The 24,943-nt window shown below is 39.7% G+C and overlaps 1 long non-coding RNA gene across 1 annotated transcript; it reads left to right on the top strand.

Annotated features, from left to right (window-relative positions):
* The first annotated feature begins 10,773 nt into the window (after positions 1-10,773).
* On the top strand, positions 10,774-18,668 carry LOC122213461. Its single transcript, XR_006199524.1, has 3 exons — positions 10,774-11,030; positions 15,680-15,747; positions 18,587-18,668. It is a non-coding gene; the product is annotated as an uncharacterized LOC122213461 (long non-coding RNA).
* Positions 18,669-24,943: the final 6,275 nt, after the last annotated feature.

Here is a 24,943-nt window from a genome sequence, read left to right as displayed (position 1 = left end):
TGAGAATGAGGGTGTGACATGGATGCCTTTCATGTTTCCAGCTCAGAGAATAGGATGCTTAACAAGAGGATATAAGGGGAAGTTGAGGGGTGTCTGGCTGGCTCAGTCAGTGGAGTATGTGACTCTTGATCTTGGGTTTGTGAGTTGAGTGTAGAAATTACTTAAAAATAAAATCTTAAAAAAAAAGAGGAAGAAACAAAGACATATGAGGATCCGGGTGGGGTCGGACCTGCTGATTTTGAGCCTTCTTCAATTCATCCATGTTCCGTAGACTATGTTCTGCTTGTCCGTTAAATGTTAATGAATCCTACGATTTGATTTTTGCTTAACTTGCCTTACCCTTGCACACACATTCTGTGCGATCCCATTCATTCTCATGGCTTCAACCACCACCTGCCTGAATGCTGTTCTCTCTGCTTCCAATCTCTCCCCTTTGTAATTGGATAATAGGAACTCAATGAATATTCATCAAGTAAATGAATGTATGGTTGACTGAACCCATCTTCCATAATGCCCCAACAGTTCTCTTTCTAAAATGTAAATATAAGTCTGGAGTTAAGAATCATGGTCACTCTGAAGCTGAGACCCATTAGTGCAGGATCAATTAATGAAGCCTTGACAATGGATGAGTTCACTCAGGGATTACATGTGATTAGAGAAGAAAAGATAATAGAGGACAGAGCAATATTTAAGAGTTAAGCAGAGGAAAATGAATCAGAGAAAGTTACTGAGAAGAAGAAACTTAAAGGGAGGTGGAAGAAAAACCAGGGGATCCTTGTATCTTAGAAGTTAAATAAGAAAATGTTTTGGAGAGGAGGGCCATGAGTGAAATGGCCATGGTGGCAGAGATGGACGATATGAATGGGTACAGCAGCATGGGTTTTCACTTTCTAAGACTATTCTAGTTATTGCCACTGCCAAATATCCAACCTGCTATCAATAGAAACCAATGCTAAGCTCCCATTATGTTATTATCTCTTGAAGAGTCCACCTGCCACTTGGTGGCAAACTGACTACACTGGACCTCCTCCACTCAGGAAAAGCCAGCAATTCATGTTGACAGGAATGGACACATATTCAGGCATGGGTTTGCTTTTCCTTCCTGCGAGGTCTCAGCTGGCACTGCTACTCAAGGACTTAAAGAATGTTTGATCCATAGATGTAGGATCCCACATAATATCATTTCAGATGAGGGGACTCACTTTATATATGAGGAGGAGTGGAATGTAGAAAAATATGGGATCCACTGTTCCTACCATCCTACATCACCCAGAAGCTAAGGGCCTGACAGAGCATTGGAACATCCTGTTAAAGGCATAGCTGACATGGAATCTGGGAGATGATACTTTACAAGAATGGAAGGATGCAATATACTCTCTGAATCAAAGAACTTCATGAAGTGTTGTGTCTACAGTAGGAAGACTAGATGGGTCCAGGAACAAAGAGGTGAGAGAAAGAGGAGCTCTGCTTGCCATTACTCCCAAGTAACTTCCATTGCTTTCCATGTGAGGCATTGATGTTTCCTGTTCATGCAACTCTGACCTCTGCAGGTTTAGAAGTTCTAATTTCTAACGGGGAAATAGTTCCAACAGGGAATAAAGTAAAAATCCCATTGAATCATAAACTATGACTGCCATAGATCCTTGAGCCAAGGGACCATCAGATAAGAAGGAGAGTTGCCATCCTGGCGATGGCAATTGACCCTACACATCAAGAAGAGGCAGTGCTACATAATAAGAACAGGGAGGAATATGTGTGACACTTAGATGATCCACTGGGGCATCACTTGGTATTTCCATGCCCACTTTTTATGGTGGATGGGAAAGTGCAGCAATGTCATCCTGAGAAAATCATGGTGACCAGGGTCTGACCTTGTGATCTGACATTGAGACCAGCAGAGGTACTAGCTCAGGGTGAAGAGAATCTAGAATGGACACTTGTTGGGGGGATGAGTATCAATTGTAGATTTGAGCCCTGCTGGAATGGCAGGGGCATAACTCATGCCACTACCTTTCTCTGCAAAGTTCCTCCAGGAAAAGCTGCTTCCAGAACATACATAAAGGGATGGATCTGAGTGGCACTGTGGTAGAGGCTGTGATGCACTGCCCAGATCCCTCTTCAATGAAGAACTGGTTGCCCTAGTTGCTGGGAGTGCTAGCTGCAGACAGCCTTCAGCTGTCAGCCCTTTCAGGGATTGCCTCAGCTGCAGAGAGTGGCTTTGCCCAAGGTCATGCCCCTTCCTAGGGCAGCCCACATATGATCATTGATTAGCGTGGAAATATAAAAGCCTGGCTATCCTGGCACAACTTGGGCTAACTTTGAAGGTCCATTCCAGCTTGAGTTCTTGCAGTCAGCCAAGGCTGTCACTGGGCTACGTTGCCGCTTACTTCTCCCTCCTTCCCATTCTTCTACCTTCCTCTACCTTCTATAGGTATTGATCTCAAGGACTCTGTTTGGCAAACATCTGCATGCTTCTGCTGGGATTCTGAATTTAGATTCTGCTCCCCAGGGAACCCAATCTGTGACACTTCCCTACTGACTAATCACATCATTAGTCCTGGATGAGGCTTCTCTTCACACCACTGTTCATAATTTCTTCAGACCTGGAATCATTCCTCCTTAGAATTGAAAGTCCTTGGTTTCAGCTGATAGTGTGTTTTGCTCATGGGGTCCTCTTCTGAGTGGAAGCCCACCTGGCCTGGCATCTTCTCTCAGCCAATTTCAGTCATCCACATTTTCTCTGGCATGACTGCTATTAGGATGTGGAGCCTTGGGATACCCTACTATTTTGACTAAGGGCTACATCTCATTCAGAAGATCACCCAGAAAAGGAAATCCAATTTAACTAGTGTTTATTGAACAGCTACTGCAGCAGAAGTACCAAACTACCATCTGGGAGTTTACAGAGATGAATTAAGTCTTTTCCCAAAGAGCTTACAAAAATGTGCTGGACTAGCACTTTTCTCCTTTGAAGACTAACCCAGGAGCAGCAGAACATTTTGGGTTTTTACACACTACATGCTTCCTTTCCTTTGGAGTGCAGCTATTGCTGTGAGCTTCAAAAGCAATATTCAGAAACAGTGACTGAACTCATCGCAGCTTGCATGCCTTTCTGTCCTCCCTAACCACAGGATCAGACATCCAGCAGTTTCTTTCACAGAAGTGTTTCAAGCCTGAGTCCATTAACAGACTAAACACCACAGTTGATGGCCTCCTGCCTTATCTTCATTGCATGGTAGATGAGAACGATTATTTCATCCAGAGTGTTCATAGACAAGTACCAATCACTGAATCCTATCCCATATGCCAAGTAATTCTTATAGCTGAGTGGCCCTAAGAGTCTATTTCCATTGACCTATATTTAAGCACAGCAATTAAAGAGGTCAGGGCTCAGAATCCCGGCTTTAGACAAGCAAAGTCACATTCAGCATTGCACACTGTTGCACACATACTATTCTGAAAGGCTCCACAGGGAGGCTAGTTGCTATCCTGATAAACATCTTATTTTATTAGAATAATAGGTATAACTTCACCCAGGCAGGTAAGAGGGAGCTATAACATCAGTTTCCTTGTTTGTAAAATAAGCACAATAATGCCTCTCCATTCTGCCTCACAGTTTATTGTGCTAGTCAAATGAAAACATGAGTTCATTTCATAAAAACTGAAGCACTAAACCAATGATCTCAATCACATAGCCCATAGATATGTTTGGTTGTGACAGAACAATATTTTAATGCTTGTAAATTTGGGTGCCTTCAAATGAATGACAGTCCCCAACAGATTTAATACCTGGTAGGCTTTGTTTCTATAATTTATTATAAACTGCCTGGCCCTGAAGCCTTTTGAGCTTATAATTCTGCTCATGCAAATCTAAGATCTTATTATTATCAATGATTTAAAAGAAACGATTACTATTATAATGGTGTGTGCCTCCTTGACAATGTCTAATAAATTACAGATAAATCTCTTTCTCTTTTTTAATGGTTATTTATTTTGGGGGAGAGAGAGAGAGTAAGAAAGAGAGAGAGAGAGAATGTGAGCTGGGGAGGGGGGTGGTACAGAAAGAGGGAGACAGAGACTCCCAAGCAGGCTCTGAGCTGTCAGCACAGAGCCCAATGTAGGGCTCCATCTCACAAACCGTGAGATGACCTGAGCTGAAATCAAGAGTCAGATGCTTAACCGACAGAGCCACCCAGGTGCCCCAATAAATCTCTTTCTATATCAACTATAAATGCATCCCATTTGACTGTGAACTCACTGAGGAGAAATACAATATCTTATTCATTATTATATCTCCAAAGTCTAAGATGGTGTCAGGGCTTTACAAATGCTCAATAAATACTTTTTGAAGGGACACTTGGTGGCTCAGTAGGTTAAGCGTCTGACTTCGGCTCAGGTCACAATCTCATGGATCGTGAGTTCAAGCCCTTCATCAGGCTAGCTGCTGTCAGCACAGCCCGCTTTGGATCCTCTCTCACCCTCTCTCTCTTTCTGCCCCTCTCCTGCAGGCATTCTCTCTCAAAAATACATAACAATTAAAAAAATACTTTTGGGGCCTAACTGAACCAGATGGTGAGGAAAGTGGGTCATTGTGATAGGGTATATGTTAAGGTGAAGCAAGATGTGGAAATGCAAAAAAGAAATTACGGAAGTATGAAAAATGTGGAAATATCTGTAGAGAAAAGAAAAATACTAAAACAACAAATATTGAGCACCAGGTGGACATGGGGACGCATTCAGGACAGTTTTGACTCCAGGGGATGAGGCTCGGGGAAGGAGAAATGGTAGGTCTCTGAAAGACAAAACAGTGAGAACCGTGTCTGTCCTATATTAGGAAAGCAACACTTCTGAATGCTGCGGATTGGCAGGCAATATCTGGGCTTGTTGGACAGACACGGCTGGGGCTGGCTGGAGGTGGTCTGCTGCATATGTGCAGATGCCCGATTTAGGATTATGACATCAGCTGCCTCTGGTGCTTAAATAAGATGCCTGTCTAAAGATTATGGTGCTCAGCTCACGTCTTCTGTATGCAAAGTGCCCGAATCAAGAGTACGTCACCCAGTCCTGTATGTACAGATGGCCAGGTCATGGTTTATTAGCCTTCTATCTTTCTCCTTTCTCTAATTTCACACCTGCAGATCCCCCAAAGCCTTTGCTCTCCCTCAGTAGTAAGCCACAGCCTGGACTAGAGAGTAAACCTCAAGCATTCCACACCACAGCCTGGACTATTGGTCTAGACATCTTTTGGCTTCCAGATTCCAACTTCTTTCTGCCTCCACTCTTATTACATTGGGTTTGTCTCTCTGCCTTACATGGCTCCCACTTATTTTTCAAATCGAAGTAAAAGTCCAGCTCCAAGGACTCATCCTTATCTTCCCACGGAAACCTCTTGCTATGTTCATTCATGCCAAGGCATGCCCTTTGCCCCAGCAGGTCATTCCTCTTGCCCTCATGGTCTCCCTCTCCCAAGTCTGGGCCTAGTCTAGTCCCCATTTACAGTGGTCTCCCCTCATTTCTTCACCAGCCATTTGTAACTTTAATTTTAATTTTGAAATATGGGCATATGTGTGTTTTTTGGTTGTGCTAGCATAGGAATGCATCGACTCATAAAGTCACGGTCCTAAACATGGCTTAAATCTCTCTGGGTAGATGGCCTTGTCACTTTGGGAAGGGCACGCACCCTATGGTGTATGTGAAATAAGAGGATTCCCATATATACCACCACATTGACCATCCACAGGAGGGCAGATACAGCAAAATTGCCTTCACCTGAAGCAGGGGGTCAGCAAAGTAGGGCCTGTTGGTCAAATCCAGCCTGCCACCTGTTTTTGTAAATGAGGCTTTACTGAGCACAGCCACACTCCTGCATTTACATATTGTTTATGCTTGCTTTCATGCTCCAATGGCTGAGTTGAGTAGTTGCGATAGAGACCATATGGCCCACAAAACCGAAAATTGAAACTCAGTATCTAGCCGTCTACAGAATGTTTGCCAACACCTGACCTAAACTTTTCTTATTTTAGCCTGTCTGGTCTCCTCCTTTAGACTGCGGTCTGCTTAAGCACATGCCATATTCCCCTTGTTGTGACTTGTCATATACTCCATACAATGGAAAAGTAGAATTTCTGATTGAATGACAGGCATTCATCCAAGGAACATTTTTAAGTGGACCAGATGAGCAGGAAAATTTAGAAGTGATTTATATTTCATGTGGTGGCAAGGCTATTTCCATGCCTTTTCTTCTCAATACATTGAATTTTTGAAGTTTTACTCCACAGGGGCACCATAATAAAAACATCTCAAACTTTGTTGAAGAGGTTTCCAGAAGACACAGCCCCTTTGAGGAAAGAGATCCTCTGGTTCACTGCTGTGGCTTCCTACTACTGCAGTGCTCGGCACAGAGGAGATGCTCTATAGATATTAGTTGAATGAATGATAAATTAATGAGCCTCCTCATCTGGTTGCAAATTATTTTATTTAAAATATGGTGTTTGAAGGGAGCCTGGGTGGCTTAGTTGGTTGAGGGTCCAACCCTTGATTTTGGCTCAGGTCATGATCCCAGGGTGGTGGGATCGAGCCCTGAATAGAGCTCTGGGCAAGCATGGAGCCTGTTTAAGATTCTCTCCCTCCCTCTCCCTCTTCCCCTCCCCCACTTGCGTGTATGCACATGCACTCTCTGTCTCTCTCAAAAAAAATGTTGTTTGAAAACATGTAAACTTAAATTTCACAATGTTCTTAACTCCACGGTTAATTAAGTAACACCCAGGCATATGTTTGTTTGGAAAATGCCAACATGTTTGCAGGGAAATCTAAAAAACAAGTACTGTTATATGGAGCCCATTAGGCCAATTCTATATATTATGAAGAACCCCTTTCCACCCCAAAGCAAATAATAGCATTATGCTCAAAATGAACATAGGCAGCCTCCCTTTAAAACACAGGTTGCGTGCTCGCTTTGGCAGCACATATGCTAAAACACAGGTTGCATTTCAGAATTCCGTTTATAAGCCAAGACTTTGACATGCATTTCTGCACAGAAATAATCTTATAGGGAATGGCTAGGTTCTAGTCCAAAAACACCACTGTGGCAAGGAGAGCTCTGTTTAGAGGAAAACAAATTTGAGTTCATTCAATCCTGGCTATGTCATTAATCAGCTGACTTGGGCAAATTATTCTTCCTTGCCAAGTATCTGGGGTTTGTTTTTGTTTTGAGGTTTTATTTTGTTTTTAATCTGCAAAGTGATGGGCAGTAACACAAGATTTGTTGGGAGAATTAAGTGTGATCAGATACATGAGTTGACTTTCATAATTCGTGGCACATATTAGATATTCTTAAAATGTAGCTTCCCCTTTCCTAGGAAGTGAAGTTTACATTTGAAGCCTCTCCTTCCTTTCTGCACCTCTAGCACCTTCACTCTGTGGAAATCGGTGATCTACATCTTTTTCCAAATCCATCTCATTTCTGAGAATATTCTGAGCCTCAGAATAACTAAAAATCTTGTTCCTCTCATTCAGCTGATCTTGCCCAGGTGTTTTCTAATGCCCAGGCAGTGTGATTGAATTAGCTTACACTACAGTGTTAATGGCTCACCAAACATTGTTGATATTTTCAAAAACTACAAAATCACCCAAATGCATCGCTAGCACTCCAACTGAAATGCAGGCAGAGGAAGTGCCATCCCATTTCCCCTCTTGAAAAGATCTCCTCTCTCTTCACCCTGGGAGTGAGGTGGTCCTGTCTGGGAGGCCCTTGCTGGAGTTGGTATTTCTAAGACTGGGTTTCTGTGGATGAAGAGGCCTGGAAATGTCCTGAAGTTGTACGTGAGTTAACAGGTGTGTTTTTCTGGGAAGAAGGCCTTCAGCTTTCATCAGATTCTAAAATTGGTACCCCAAGACTCCAGAGTGGTTAAGAATCTCTGCTCTAAGCTGTACCTGATTTCACAGCTTCTTTCTCTTCCATACCTTTTTTTTCTTAACGTTTATTTTTGATAGAAAAAGCATGAGAGGGGAAGGGGCAGAGAAAGAGGGTGACAAGGATTCCGAAGCATTCTTCACTGTGCTGATAGCAGAGCCCGATGCATGTGGCTCAGACTCACAAACTGTGAGATCATGACCTTAGCCGAAGTCAGACACTTAACCAATTGAGCCACGCAGGCGCCCTTCATCTGAACTCCTAAATACTAGAGCTACCCATAGGTACTCTGAACACTTAAGTTCTGATTGTCTTCCTACAGGCACCTGCATACTCTAGTAGCTGAGAGGATGGGGAAGGCAGACAGGGTATGAATAGCACTGGCTGTTTTCTCTATAGGAATTTTTTAAAACATAATTTTTCCTTATTAAAGTGAATTCTCACTGAAGGCAATTTAGAAATCAAAGAAAAATAGAAAGAGGGACTTATGTTCTAAGCATGATGCCAAGTTAGTGGCTGCATGATTGTTGTTCCTTAGTCTCTTCACTTTTTGAATTATTTTTTTAAATTTTTAAAAATGTTTTTATTTATTTTTGAGAGAGAGAGAGAGAGAGAGACAAAGCACAAGAGGGAGTAGAGGGGCAGAGAGAGAGGGAAACTGCAGAATCCAAAGCAGGGTCCAAGCTTTGAGCTGTCAGCACAGAGCCTGATGTAGGGCTCGAACTCATGAGCCGTGAGATAATGACCTGAACTGAAGGTGGACACTTAACCGACTGAGCCACCCAGGTGCCCTTGAATTATTTTTTAACTTTTATTTAATTTCTTTCCAGAACTCATAAAACCTTTATTTATTGAACTCATAAAAACAGCAGATTAGTAAAACATGGAGTAATGCAGATTTGATATCATAATCAGAATTAAAGTGTATTTTTTCCAGGTTTATTGAGGTATAATTGACAAATGAAAATTGTGTATATTTAAGGTGTACAACATTATTTTGTATACGTGTGCCTCATGAAGTGATTACCACAATCAAGTTAATTACCACATCTGTCACCTTACATAGTACCTACATTGTATGGTGATTGTTTTTAGATTAAATATAGTTTCTGGCATAAGGTTGGCACTCAATAAATGTTAGCTATTCTTTTATTCTTATGCCTCAGTTTCTCGGTCTATAAAATGGGAATAATGGTAACTACATTCCAGCTATTGTGGGGTTGTGGGGGTTAGAGATATACCTGTAAAATGCCTGACATATAGGTATTATTATTGTGGTTATTAGGATCATTATAATAGGTTATTATAACTCTTCATAAATATAACTTTAATAGCAGTGTAATACCCCATTGAGTGAAGACACTTACATATTTCCCCATAGTGGGCAAGTAGGTTTGGAAACACCCTTTTGTCCTTTTTTGGGGGGTTGGGAGAACAGCTATATATAGTTTGGTATTTAGGTGTATATTTTTAGTGTGTTATCCCAGAAGTGAAAACTACTGGTCAAAGAACTCCACTTTTTAAAGTATTTTACAACAGATTTTTATGTCAAAGTATATTCATATTTTAATAATTTTATATGTATCACCAAGTTAGTTTTTAAAACTGTTAGACCAATTTGCCACTGCCTACAATGTGTAAAAGGTCCTACTTCACAGTATCTCATCAGCGGGGAATACTGCCATTAAAAGTGATTTCTGAGAGTGCCTCTGTCAGTTAAGCATCCAAATCTTGATTTCAGCTCAAGTCGTGATCTCCCAGTCATGAGACCTAGCCCCACGTCAGGCTCTGTGCTGACAGATCCTGCTCTCTCTCCCTCTCAGAAAGGAAGGGAGGGAGGGAGGACGGATGGAAGGAAAGAAGGAAGAGATTCCTGTTAATTTGATAGGAAGAAATGATATCTTGTGGTTATTTTAATTTATAACTGCCACTTACTATTATTGGTAAGAGAGAATTTTTTACTATGTTTTTGTTGATCACCTATAGTTATTCTTTTGTAAATTGCTCTTTTGTAAAATGTTTTCCTTATCAGCTTCTACATGAATTTCCATTTTTGGGGGGATTCATCATTTTGAAAAATTAACCAAATAAAATAACAATATAATCACACCTCATAGATACAAAACTGCATTGGCTAACAGTTGGTACTCAGTCATAGTTTTGTTTACCATATTTACATTATAAGAATTAAACCTCTTTTTGGTTTGGTTAATATTTTGCCCCTACTTCTTACTTGCCTTTTAAGTCTAGTGGAGTAGATTTTTTCCTGGTCATAATAATCTTTTTTCAGGTAATCAAATAATCGATTTATTGTCATCCATTTTTTAATTTACTATTCCTCCTCCTCTTTCCAGGAATATCCCATTCCAAGTTCTTTAAGACTTTTTTAGTGGTTTGAACTTTGTATATGTAACTCTACATCTACTTTCAAATTATTTGGATGGATAGCTAAAAATTAAGAGTCTAAATTGTGTTTTAAATTCTTAACCAACAGTCTCAACACCATTTATTAAGTAATTCTTTCTTTTCCCAATTGGATGGATCATTTTTAAATGGGTGCTTAAAAATTGGGGAACCCCTGGTAGAGTTTAAAATACGAAGCGTTCTGAAAATAAATTTTTATTTGCAGATATCTCAAATGCCTGCAGTGTTAGGCAGATAACACAAAATATGAAGTTCTAGGTTACTATAAGGGTCTGTAGCGAAGTGTACTGCCTGCACTTCAAAACTCTGGATTGTCACTTTTCCTTTCAGATAAAAAATATTACCTCCCTATCTCACTTTCGACATTTAAGCTTCTTTTATACTGGAAGGTAAAAGAACCTATATAACGGTGAACTGAAATTAGGTGTTTTCTTGGACTCTCGGTCATAAACATGTCCAGAATTCTGCCTCTGACAAAGGTCACAAAAATGTTCTACCTGAGAACTTAAACTAACTGAAGAGTCTTCAGTTAGAATTCAGGCCTCTGGGACATGCTACCTCTCCTCTCAGTCCCCACCATCCAACCAAATTTCAAAAGTCTGTGCTCAGAGAGCCGAGAAGACTGGGAGCATGAAGTTGTTCATCTTCATATGGCCAAACCTGAGCCATATTTCTCACGGACCCATGTCACCTGGTAAGCTGTGCCCAATCACAAAGAGCCATGAAATTTCTACCCTGTCAAAATAGCCTTCAAATTCACCCTTCTGAAATACTGGCCTGTGCATCAGACTTGAGATAAAAGAGAGGGTCCTGCCATGGCTTTACGAGGGACAAAGAAGTAGTCACTCTACATTGGGTAAAATGCAGTGTGCAAAAGGGGAAATGTCCACAGGAAAAACGACTTCAAGTGGAAGGACCAAAAGCTAGAAGGAAGACCACGTGTAACAATAATCCTGTTGTCTTGCTGATGCAGGAGAATTGGCAAAAGGAACATATTTACTATGTTTACTGTGTATCATTTGGAATGCTTAACCAATTTTCTTTATTCATTCATTCATTCATTCATTCACTTATCCAACAAGTATGTCTTGAGCTTCAACAACTTTCCTGGCCTGTGGTATGGAAGATAAGAGGAAAGGGTCTAAATTTTTCTCTTCAGGTAGTGAAAATGTAACTGGAAGACAATTATCACAGTGTATAATTGTTTTATTGGAAGTATCTCAATACAATAGAATAGCAGCATCTTAGTCTGGCTGGGAAATGATGCAAATTTTGATACAAGGTGATGTTCTGTGCTAATACTTGAATAAAGAGGTTGCTGGGGCACTTGGGTGGCTCGGTCAGTTGGACATCCAACTCTTAATTTTGGCTCAGGTCATGACCCCAGGATTGTGAGATCGAACCTCGTGTCAGGCTCTGTGCTGAGTGTGGAACCTGCTTAAGATTCTTTCTCTCTCTCTCTATCTCTCTCTCTCTCTCTCCCTCTGCCCCTTCACTCATTCTCTCTCTCTAAAAAAAAAAGAAAAATTTTAAAAAAGAAAAAAAAGAAGAGGTTGCCATCAGTGACTTCTCAAGGACTTGATTTATTGAAACTATGTGTCAATTGTTAGCAAAGAAAGACTATTTCCTCTCCCAAAACACCAGTAATCAACATTTTAATGAATTTCTTTTTGTTTATGTATTATTTTCTTCTGACTTTTTTTTTAAATCAGAATGTGTATCATTTAGGAATCACTTCAGCTGTATATAACAACTAAACCAAATCAGCAACATATCTAATTTTTAAAAATCCATAAAAGTAGTTTAAACAAGTTAGGAGTATTTATCTTTGTACTTCCTTCTCTCATAAAGGAAGTCTGAAGGTAAAACCAGGGTTGGTATGGTAGCTTCTGGGTTGTCAGCCATCTTGGCTTTTTCTGTTTTGCCGCTGTATTACACTTAGTGTGCTACTTCACAGTCCGGGATAGCTGTCGAAGTTCCAGCTATTATAAATGCACTTCAACGAGCAGGAAGAAAGAAGGGAGACAGAAAGAAAGATGCCCCTATCTTTTAAGGATACTTGGTAAAGTTCTGTAGGTAATTCAGCTTTGGTCTCATTGCCAGAACTAAGTCTCAAAACGTGTCAAGGGAGGCTGGGAAAGGTAGTCTTTCAGCAAGCTGACAATGTGTCAAACAAAAAATTGATCTTATTAGTAAGAAGAAAGGGTAAGTGGATATTTGGAGGCAAGCAGCAGTATCTGTCACAGATTGCCAACCCACCCGGACTTGAACACAGAGTTCCTGAGGACCACATCTACTACCACATCTCCTACTGCCTCAGAGTGGCAGCCTAACAGAGCAAGGCCAATGGAGTAAAACTTACATGAAAAGTGGGTACTGTGTAAAATAAGTTTGGGAAAATCTGTGTTACAAAGGTAGACAGATTTCCTTATTGTAAGTTTTGTCAGAATCCTTTATTTGCTAATGTCCATTACAAATTTGTAAAAGATCCCAGGAGTCTACGACAAATTTCCCATGTGTATTTAATAAGTAAGTAATTTATTAAAAAGTCTTTTTTTCCCCAAGAGATTTTAATGGGCTTAGAGTTCCACTGAACATATTTTGAGAAATGCTGATCTAGTGAAAAGAAAATGGGCTTTGCAACCAAACTAAGATATATTAATCCCTGCTTTTACTTACTAGTAGTGTATCTCTTGCCTTTTCTCTTCCAGGGTCCAACCCAGAATGCAAAATTACATTTAGTTATCATGTCTCCTTAGGCTTCTGTCAGCTATGACAGTTTCTCCTTTCTTTTTTAAAAATGTTTATTTATTTATTTATTTTGAGAGACAGAGAGCAGGGGAAAGGCAGAGAGAGAGGGAGAGAGACAGGGAAAGAGAATCCCAAGCAGGTTCTGCACCCACATCTCAGAGTTCAGCACAGGGCTCAACCCCATGAACTGTGGGATCATGACCTGAGCCAAAACCAAGAGTCAGATGGTTAACCAACTGAGCCACCCAGGTGCCCCAGCTCTGACAGTTTCTAAGATGTCTTTGTAAAAACACTGAGTTTTGAGGAGTTCTAGTCAGGTATATTATAGGATACCCTGCTATTGGATTTGTTCTGATATTTTTCTCATGATTAAACAAGAGTTATGGGGTTTTTTTTCTTAATTTCTTATTATTTATTTTTAAGAGAGAGAGAGAGAGAGAGAGAGAGAGAGAGAGCATATGCAGGGGAGGAACAAAGAGAAGGAGACAGAGAATCTGAAGCAGTCTCCATGCTGACAGCAGAGAGCCCAGTGTGGCTTAAACCCACGAATCATGAGATTATGACCTGAGATGAAGTTGGACACCCAACCAACTGAACCACCCAGGCACCCCTAAGCCAGAGTTATGAGTTTTAAGAGGAAGATCACAGAGGTAAAATTCCATTTTCATCATACCATATGAAGGGTACATACTCTCATGATTTGTGAGTATTAATATTGACCCTGACTGTCTGACTGAAGTAGTGTTTGTCAGGTTTCTCCATTGCAGTTACCCTTTCCTTCCACTTTCCATACTTTAGCTTTTAGAAGGAATGTCACTACGTGAGCCCACACTTAAAGAGGGGAATTATGCTCCCCCTCCTTTACCGTGAAGTATCTACAAAACTGATTTGGACTTATTCTGATTCAGAGATTTGTCTTTTCTCACCAATTTGTTAATTTATTCAATCATTTGTCTATATCGGTGGGGACGCATGGATACCTATTTACATTTGGGGTTATAATCCAATACTACTTTATTTTGCTGCTTAGATTGGTCCTGCCTTGGTAATTGGGAGCTCTTTTAGTTGGATCCCATGTCCCTTTGACATAACCCCATTGATGTGGGTTGTTTTGTTTTGCTTTGAGTGTTTCCTTCCTTCCTGGCACTATGAGATGCTCCAGCCTCCTTTTATATATTTCTTTTCCCAGTCCTAGAATCAGCCATTTCTTCTAAGATCCCTGTTCTTTTTTATTGGAAAATGGTTCTAGAAACCTATACTAGATGCTAGGTGTGCATGTTCATTGCTATTGGAGTGCCATTTTGTAAAGGCTCTGTCAGCTTTTGCTCTGACAGAGCAAAGAAATATGCACGTGTCTACTAACCTATGTGTACGCACATATCTGTAAATATTTCTATATGTAAACGTCTTATCTATATGAAGTTAAACATGAGTTCTTACTGATTTTTCCAACTCTAATACTTTACCACAAAGATCCTTCTAGCTTTCTGTCCTTGCTGATCTGTCAATTTCCACTCCAACAGTAAGATATCTGGCTCCCACGATCAACCATCTATTTAACATATAGAGCAAACTCTGAATTGCTAACCACACTCCTGTGACAAACAACTTTATAGAATAGAGTACATTATTTATGTTCCATTCCTTTTGCCTTTCATGTAACATTCATTTCCAGAGTTACTTAGGTCATTGCCTTTTCCCCACCGCCTTCAGTGAGGTTGTTTCATACATGTGTAATACAATTAGATTCTCTTTTCACAGACTGTATTTTTCCTGGGGTCTACAAACCTCCTAAATGATTTTTTTAAATATGTTTACACCAAGTCACTCTTTGTGCTGTAGAATTCTATGGGTTTTGAGTAATGTATAATATCATGTATCTACCATTACAGGACTATACAGAATAGTTTCACCTATTTGTTCCTTTTGCTCTCCCATGACCTCTGGCAACTACTGATCTTTTTTTTTTTTGTTTTTGAGAGAGAGAGAGAGAGAGAGTGCATGAGCAAGGGAGAGGAGCAGAGGGAGAGACAGAGAATCTTAAGCAGGCTCCATGCTCAGTGTGAAGTCTATGCAGGGTATGATCTCACAACTGTGAGATCATGACTTGAGCCACAATCAAGAGTCAGATGATTAACTGCCTGAGTCACCCAGGTGCTCCCAACCATGAATTTTTTTTGTTGTCTCTATACTTTTACCTTTTCCAGTATATTATATAATTAGAATATAATTCCAGAATATCATATAATTGGAATCATACACTGTTTCCAGATTGACTTCTTTCACTTGGCAATATGCATTTAAAGTTCCTCCATATCTTTCTATGACTTGATAGCCCATTCATTTTTATTGTTGAATAATATTATATTGTATGGATATACCACAGTTTGCTTATTCATTGCCTATTGAAAGACATATGAATTGCTTCCAGGCTTTGGCAATTATGAATAAAGCTGCTATAAACATTCTTGAGCAGGTCTTTGTATAGACATATTTTCAACTTAATTGGGTAAATTACCTAGGAGCACAATTGCTGAATCATATGCTAGGTCTGTGTTTAGCTTTGTAAGAAACTGCCAAACTGTCTTCCAGAACTGTTATACCGTTTTGCATTCCTACCGACAATGAATGAATATTCTGTTGCCTCACATCTTGGCCAGGTTAGTGTCTGTTGTTTAATATCATTTATATATTTTTGTTTTTGTTTTTGTTTTTTGTATTATAGCCACTGTAGTAGAGGTGTAGTGGTATCTCATTATTGTTTTAATTTGCAATTCCCTAATGACAAATGGTGTTGAGCATTTTTTCATATAATTATGTGCCATCTGTATATACTCTTAGGCAAAGTGTCTGTTCACATCTTTTGCCCAATTTTTTCTTGGGTTGTTGGTTTTCTTATTGTTGAGTTTTAAGAGTTCTTAAAACTTTTTGGCTTGAATTTTTTAAGTTTTTATTTAAATTCCAGTTAGTTAACATAGAGTGTAATGTTAATTTTAGGTGTACAATTTAGTGATTCAACGCTTCCATACAACCTGGTGCTCATCACAAGTGCCCTCCTTAATTCCCATCCCCCATTTAACCCATCCTGCCACCCACCTCCCCTCTGGTAACTACCAGTTTTTTTTCTCTATTGTTAAGAGTCTATTTCTTGGTTTGCCTCCCTTACTCTCTCTTTTTTTCCCTATGCTAATTTGTTTCTTAAATTCCACATATAAGTGAAATCATTTGGTATTTGGACAAAAAGAATATAGTAATAGTTGGGATATATTATTTTTATATACAGCAATACTGTAAAGAGTTTTCCCTAAATATTATCGACTAGGTCTTATTCAAGGAGATAGTACATAGCCATTGATTTTATTTTATTCTGAAACTTACTTGATTTTCCAGACTTTTTCAGATTAATTTATTTTACCCACTCAAGTTGTTTCTTAAAATTTTTCTTGCTTTAGAACAACTAGAAAATAATCTGTTTTATGGGTACAGATAAGGACTAGCTGAAATTGTATGAGTAGTAGAAGGGTAAAATCAGACTACCAACTCCAAAATAATCTACTTCTACAATATTCATTCAAAAACAGAAAGATAGAATTAGAGTAACCCAAAAGATTTTTAAAAGACATTTTAAAAAATTGCTTTGCACAGATAATAATAAGTAGATTTCATTATAGAGCCTTCACTGTAAAGCCAAAGGAGTAGAAAATAAATGGTAGCAGTCCAGGAACAGTTGATAGTGGCAATTAATATTCATAACAGCCATCATATAGCTATAAAATATTACTGATTGTTATAGCTAGTATATAAAATCCAATTGACTTTCTCAGGATTAGCACAGTAATGTCATTATAGTCTGAAATCATGTTATAAAACTGTAATCATGCTGGCCTAAATAAAATGAGAGTTTGCACCCGAAAAAAATTAATCCATTTACTTACATTTTGTATTTGACTTAACTCAAATGCCTCATATCTAAATTGTACATCACATAGTCCTATTAGAATTGTACAAACTTAGTAGAAAATGAAAGCACTAACCAAGGTACCATCTACAGGGTATCATAGAAAATGCAAAGGTTAGCTACTGCTGGAATATCTAGTTAACAGGAAACAAACCTATAGGCTACTGTCTGGGATGGAAGACATGTAGGAGCAAAGCCTCAAAAGGCAAAGCAAAATATAGAATCAAAGGAGCTAATTAATTACTACATTTGAGTTCAATAAATAGAGTATACTTCAAGTTCCTGCCCTCATTTGTACATGACTTTATGGTTTTCTATGCACCAAATCAATGAAGAAAAAGCTTGCAAGAAGTTCTTTCTCTATGTCTAAATTGTCTAGGGAGGCAATTGATGAAACCAAAACTCAAAAAAAAAAAAAAAAAAAAAATTAAGAGAACTGGTTCAGTTGCCGCTTACCAGTTGTGAAATCTTGGATTATAATGTTGAAAAGTGTGGGCGCTGGACGCTGGCTTCTGAATTTGAATCTTCACCATTTCCTCCTCCCCCATTTCTCCCTTCCTCACATTCTCCTACTATCTTTCCAGCTTCTTTCCCCAACATGTTCTTAACTTCTTCCCTCTCCTTCCTATTTCTCTCTTCCATTTCTTCCCTCTGGGTTTCCTCCTTTTCTTTCCCCTAGTCATTGTTCTCCTGTGTCTTTCCCCTTCTATTTCTGAAAGGTGCAAAACTTGCTCTTTTTAACCATTCACCTAATGTTCATAAAACAGCCAAGTATACACAGTGTCAGGCCTTTTCATTAATGTTATTTTGTTTTCATTTTTGTGATGGGTCTGTCATGTGTTCTGACTGCCCAAGATATATATATTTTTATAAATGTTTATTCATTTTTGAGAGAGAGGGGGACAGAGCATTTGAAGCAGCCTCTACACTGACAGCAGTGAACTGATATGGGGCTCAAAGTCACGAACCACGAGATCATGACCTGGGCTGAAGTCTGATGCTCGACTGACTGAGCCCCTCAGGTGCTCATGCCTAAGATATCTTTTAACACCCTTGTTGCATTTGAGGAGTTAGCAACTTATGAATTCAGTGCCTCCCTTGCCAGGCTTCTTTGCAGCTAAAGCACAGGCGTGTAACTTAGTTAGATTCCACCTCCAACTATAGGGGGCATCATTGATCATGGGCCCCAGCTGCTGCCCTCTGAAAGTCATTACAACATTTGCATTGAGATCACTCTTTCCACATGGCTGCTCAGTGAGGAACACAGAAACACTCAGGAAGCCCCGTTCCTGTCTTCTGATGACCAACTTCAGTTGGAGGACTCCCTGAAGGACCTTCTAGAAACCTCCGTAGACTGCAGCAGTCTGGCACACACCTCTGTACTCACCTTCCCTCCCTTTTCCCTTCACTCAGGTTCAGACTTGGTTGGAGATGTGATAGCTCTCCCCTTCTATTCTAAAACCCTTCCATTTTCTCTCACATAGGTATTTCCCCTAATAAAACCCTTGCATGTTTAATTCTGTTTTTCTGTCTGTCTCTAGGAGGACCTGGAGTAACAAAAAGGGCTTTTAGCTTGGAGGGAAGGCAGTGGCTGCATGGTTGAGTTCCTGGCACTGAAGTAACAATGGTTGCAGAATAAAGTCCCGGTGTCCGTCCTTGATGAGGGGTAGGTTGGATGTTTCCTTAACAGTGCAATTCTAAAGGATGTTTTGAGGCAACTTTCCCTTCAAGATTAGCCTCAAACCTCATTCTCTAGCTATCTCTGCAATTCCATGAGCTTCTTAATATTCTAAGTTTATGCTTAATCAGCCAAAGTGACTTTTTTTCCTTACAATTAAGAACTCACACTACAGAAATCAATTCCAAAAGTGGCTACAGGCAGTAGAACCTCAGAGGAATGGAGAAAATCTGGAATGGGTGATCTGACCTCATTGGGCCTGATGGCTCCTAACATCCAGCTAATGATAAGAGACCGTAGCATTGCATGACACGCACCATGGCAAAAAGAGGTGATGAAGTCAGGTAATACAGATAACACCTACAGCCTCATGGAATGAAATGCCCATTGAAGGCAAGACTTTGAGTGACCAAGTGGCTGCTTCCTGTTTTTGCCATAAAAAACAGGGAAGTTGTGAGGAACTTAAGGGCTATAGGATAAAGTGGTCACTTCTACTTGAAATGGATAGCTTAAAGAAAGAGAATAAGGGCGCCTGCGTGACTCAGTTAGGTAAGCGTCCAACTCTTGGTTTCGGCTCAGGTCATGATCTCACAGTTTCGTGCGTTCAAGCCTCGTATCAGGCTCCATGCTGGCAGAGCAGAGCCTGCTTGGGATTCTCTCTTTCCCTCTCTCTCAGCCCCTCCCCTACTTGTGCTGTCTCTGTCCGTCTCAAAATAAATAAATAAACTTAAAAAGAGAGAATGAAAGTCTCAACCTATTAAATTCTCACCTCACAGAAAACCATGCAATGTCTATGATTAAGATATAAGAACCTTTTACAAAAAGTGGTTGCAGGAAAACATAACAGAAAATCAAACTCAAAATTTGACTCTCTGGGTTGTTTCATCATATCAGTTGAATTCACAGCCAAGCCTATTCTCTTGTAAGAAAGTTAAGGGAGAAAAAATGAAATAGCTCAGAGCCTGCTCGGGATTCTCTCCCTCTTTCTCTCTCTCTGCCTCTCCCCTGTTCACGGTCTGTCTCTGTCTCTGTCTCTCTCTCTCAAAAATAAATAACCATTAAAAAAATTTTTTAAGAGAAAAAAATAGAATGTTGAATTTAAATGCTACAGAATTCCCTACCATTCACTTTTTAAAATTGCTTGTTCTGATGATTAATGGTTAGAATAGGAGGGCACCGGTCTATCGTGCTTTCTCTCAATTCTTTTTTCTCAGTCAATATGCTTTATTCAGAGTCCACGCAAGCAAACTTGGTATTCATGGCACATCTCTAAATAGAAACTTGTGAAAGATAATGGGTAAACATTAAGACTCCAAAGTTCTGATCCATGGGGTCATCAAGCTATTGATCTTGCTTGTTTATGTTTGTCTTGCCAGTGGAAATCCTAAGATATGTCTCCTTAATGTGCATTATAGACAGTAACAGCAAAATCACAAGCTAGATCATCCACTCCAGTGAAGGAGAGGCAAACAGATAAAAATGATTGAGATTTAGAGAACATTTTTTCCCCTAGACAAATGGAGACTTAACATTGAAAGCATATTCTTTTTATTTAATTCAGTCAAGGTTACTTTTTCATGATGTTAGGGTGATAGAGGCCCTACAGATAATATTATCATAAGAATTTCTCTGCCAAATATATACTCAAATGAGAGATATGAAAAGAATCAGTGAATTTTTCTGTTGAAAGCAACTTTTTAAATAATAAAATCTGCAGAAAAAGATGAATTAACTTTATGCATTATGATATAATTATTTGACCTCCCTTGAACTGAGAATGTCAAGGACTCTGAGAGCCAGACAAAAAGCTGTTGAGTCTCACTGAAGTCTATATAAGTCTCCCCCTTTAAACCACGTTTGGATTCAAAGTTCAAACTGATGATTACTTAGTGACTCACAGCAGGATTCTTGGCCACTAACAGAAGTGGTACGTTGAACACACTTGTTTCACATCGGGCTTCCCTTGTCAGAACCCACAAGTGCTCTCCAATACCGTCTCTGAACAAGCCTCACTGTTCTCAAAAGTGTCATAGCAGTGCATAAAAAAACTTACCATTCACAGTATAACACTTAAGAAGAATGATGACCAGAGGCGCCTGGGTGGCTCAGTTGAGCGTCAGACTTCGGTTCAGGTCATGAACTCACAGTTCATGAGTTCGAGCCTTGCATTGGGCTCTGTGCTGACAGCTCAGGGTCTATGCTGACAGATTCTGTGTCTCCTCTCTCTCTCTCTGCCCCGCCCTGACTCACGCTCTGTCTCTTTCTCTCAAAACTAAATAAACATTAAAAAAAATAACAATTATTATTTCAAATCATCTTCAACAGTTTAGTGATATAGCTGGGTATGACATGGTAAAATATTTTATGTCTCAGTTCATAAAATGCCTATGCAATTTGTGGCTATTGCAGTAGATGGCAGTGTTTTAAAACTTCCTTCATTTGCAATCAGGACGATTGGATGATTATCTTTAATCAGACTATTTATATTTTATATAGATGAGTCCATACAAAACAATCATGGTTTGATTCTCACATTTATTACCTCCTGGACAAATGCTAAACAGCAATAAAACTTGAATTAACAAACATTATGGGGCACCTGGGTGACTCAGTTGGTTAAGCGTCAGGCTCTTGGCTTCCGCTTAGGTCATGATCTCACAGTACGTGAGTTCAAGGCCCACATTGGGCTCCGCACTGGCAGTGAGGAACCTGCTTAGGATTCTTTCTCTCTCCCTCTCTCTCCGCTTCTCCCCCTTTCACACACACACACTCAAATAACCTTAAAACAAAGGTTTTTCTCAAAATAAATAACCTTAAAAACAAAACAAAATGAAAAAACACATTATCTGTGTACTTGAGAGGTTCCAGGTGTTACTTGGGGAGTACATGGATTTCCTGAGCCCTGGGAGCAGGAAAAGTCAGGGTTAAATTGTGCTAATGATGGTCATCAGCAGAGACTAATAGAGCCCAGACAACATTAAAATGTGTTTTTAAAAGAACCATTACTGAAATAGGGGTTTGCATTTTATATAATGGGCATTTAGTAACCCAGGAGAGGTGAAATTATTTTCTCCATTGAAAAATATTCTGACACTCAGATTTGCATTGGAAATCTTTAGAAAATGCTTTTGGCTGAGTATTGTGCAGCATTAGAAATAGGTTGTTTATTTTCACTGGCTATTATAGACCTGTATGTCCGGCTTCACCAACTTCACCTAGAAGTAGTTATTTAAGCTTTGCTTTGTGATGGGTGGGTAGGGGGCAATGCGTGTCACTGTGTCTTTTTACCATATGGCTACAAAGAAAATAATTTTTTTTTCATTATCCCTGGAAACAGGTGGTTGTTCCTGTAATTGGAGGAAAATAATTTCTGGAAAGCCAGTAGTCAACCAATATAGCTCCTGATTAATTAAGCATTTTGTGGAATCCACTCTTTTCCACCCTGACACTTTATTTTCTTCCAACACTTTGTGAATGCAGAATATTAAACACTTCAATAACCAATTATGAGTAATGATTCTGGAAACTCTGCTTCATATGCACCCAGCACATGTTCTTCCTATTTTAGATCAATCCCCAGGTCGTACTCTTGGTCCCACTTCCTACTGCTTCCTTTGTAGTTTTGTTCCACTGATTGTCCATCCTGTCTATTGTCTCCCCAGTTTTTCCTGTTTCATTGACTTCTTCCTCTTAGCCCAGAAATGTGCTCAATTTTGTCCATCCTAAAAACTTTAAAACCCATTTCCTTGATCCAGAACTTTATTTTGATTATTGTCTATATTAGTCAGCTCAGGCTACCATGACAAAATACCATGGCTTAAGCAGCTTAAACAATAGAAATTAATTTTCTCCCAGTTAGGAGGCTGGAAGTCTAAGATCAGGGTGCCCGCACAATCATGTTCTGGTGAGAGCTCTTTTCCTGGCTTGCAGATGTGTCTTCACATGGCAGAAAGAGGCATCTCTCTTTCTTCCTCCTCTTATGAGGACACTAATCCCAGCATGACAGGCCTGTCATGATCTTATCTAATCCCAATTACCTCTATCTCCCCATCTCCAAATATTATCACATTATCAGTTAGGGCTTCAACGTGTGAATCTGACGGGGAGGAACACCAACAGGCAATCCATAACTTTCACCCCATTTTCCTTCCTCAGGAGCTTCTCAGATGACATTTGGGAAAGCGTAAGTCTCACTCCCTGCTCCTCTACCTCACCTCTCCTTTTCCTACAACTTTCCCCACTTTGGCTTCTCTCCTCATGACATGACTGGCATCACTCAGATAACCAGCAACCTTTTGTTTGTGAAGTTCAAAGACTGCTTTTCAGTTCTTGACTAACTTGATCTCTCTTCTTTGATTGTCCAATGCTGTTGGCCATTTTGTTTATTTTTGGCTTCCTCCTCTGCCTTCCAAGAAATGATACTGTTTTCTGCCTCCTCCTGGCTCTGGCGTTTCTCATTCACAATATCTTTTGCCTTGCCTTCCTCGGAGACCCCAGTATCAGGGTTCCATCCTTGGTGCCCTTCTCTTTGTAACCTATATCCTTTCCTTCTCCTTACTCCCATGTCTACCTGTCCTCTGTGCTGTGGTAGATGTCCTATGGACCTCTCTGTCCACGATGCAAAGGGAGCTTCCTGCCACACCAGGCAATCTGTTTCTCTGTCCTAGTTATTTAAATAAGTATTTTCTCGGGGGTGCCTTTGTGGCTCAGTCAGTTAAGTCTCCCACTTCAGCTCAGGTCATGATCTCACCTCCATGAGTTTGACCCCCGTGTTGGGCTCTGTGCTGACAGCTCAGAGCCTGGAGCCTGCTTCAGATTCTGTGTCTCCTTCTCTCTCTGCCCCTCTCCTACTCATGCTCCATCTCTCTCTGTCTCTCAAAAAATGAATAAACATTAAAAAAAAATAAATAAGTATTTTCTCAGATGGAATCTGCCTCCTCACTGACTATGGTTTTTTTTCCTTTGTGGCAATATAAAACAAATTTATCCCCTCTCTTCTGTAGCAAAGCTCTTAAAGTTTATATTTTAAAATATTTATTATTGACTTTCTTTAAGTAGCTGGTTACCTTCTATTTCTCCTCAGTAGGTATGGTCTCGAGGCTGATCCAATCACCTTTGGATACTTCACTATTTCTCAATGTTTTTCTTAAAATGTGCCATGAAGAAAATCACATACAATACTCCAAAAGTGAAAGAATTATTAGTTTCAAGATGTGAACTCTATTTTTTTAAGATAAAATGATATTATGTTCCCAATCCACACTTCCAAAGCACATTTGGGTTTTTTTGAACTGAAAAACACATGAGTTCTAGTTTATTTTTATTAAATTTCACTCTCCAGATTAAAAAAAAAATTTTAACGTTTATTTATTATTGAGAGACAGAGGGAGACACAGCATGAGCAGGGGAGGAGCCAAGAGATGGGGAAACACAGAATGTGAAGTAGTAGGCTCCAGGCTCTGAGCTGTCAGCACAGAGCCTGACGTGGGGCTCAGACTCATGGATGGTGAGATCATGACGCAAGCTGAAGTCAGACGCTTAACTGACTGAGCCACCCAGGTGCCCCTCACTCTCCAGATTTTTAATCCAGTATTCTAGCTCGTAGAAATAATAAATTCTAATCATGTAATCTATTGTATAGTTTCATTCTACTGAATAAATCATTATTCTTAATTTTATCTTCTGAAATTTGGATAATCTTGTTTTCTGGGATTTTATCCAAGTTACAGATATTATTAAACAGGATGCAATCAAGGAAGAGCCTGTAACACTTTAAAAAAAATTTTTTTTAATGTTTTTATTTATTTTTGAGACAGAGAGAGACAGAGCACGAGCAGGGGAGGGACAGAGGGAGGGGAAGACACAGAATCTGAAGCGGTCTCCAGGCTCTGAGCTGTCAGCACAGACCCTGACACGAGGCTTGAACTCACGGAGTTTGAGATCATGACCTGAGCTGAAGTCGGACGCTCAACCGACTGAGACACCCAGACAGCTCCCCCCCTTTTTTTTTGTAACACTTGTTTGAAGACACCGTTTCACTGACGGTGCTGTGCACTTTACCCAGGATTTGCTCTGGAAGTTGGCTGACCCACACAATATCATTCATTAGTATCAACTCATTAATGATAATGTCATGTCAACAACCTATCCATAAGGCTGTCATGGAAGTCTTCATCAAATAGTTATTAAATATCAGAATGTATAAAATGTCTGTGATGTC

The sequence above is a fragment of the Panthera leo genome, chromosome A2, assembly GCF_018350215.1.
Source record: "Panthera leo isolate Ple1 chromosome A2, P.leo_Ple1_pat1.1, whole genome shotgun sequence".
NCBI classification, from domain to species: Eukaryota; Metazoa; Chordata; class Mammalia; order Carnivora; family Felidae; genus Panthera; species Panthera leo.
Note: the sequence above shows the minus strand (reverse complement) of the source record. Positions and strands in the feature narration are given on the sequence as shown.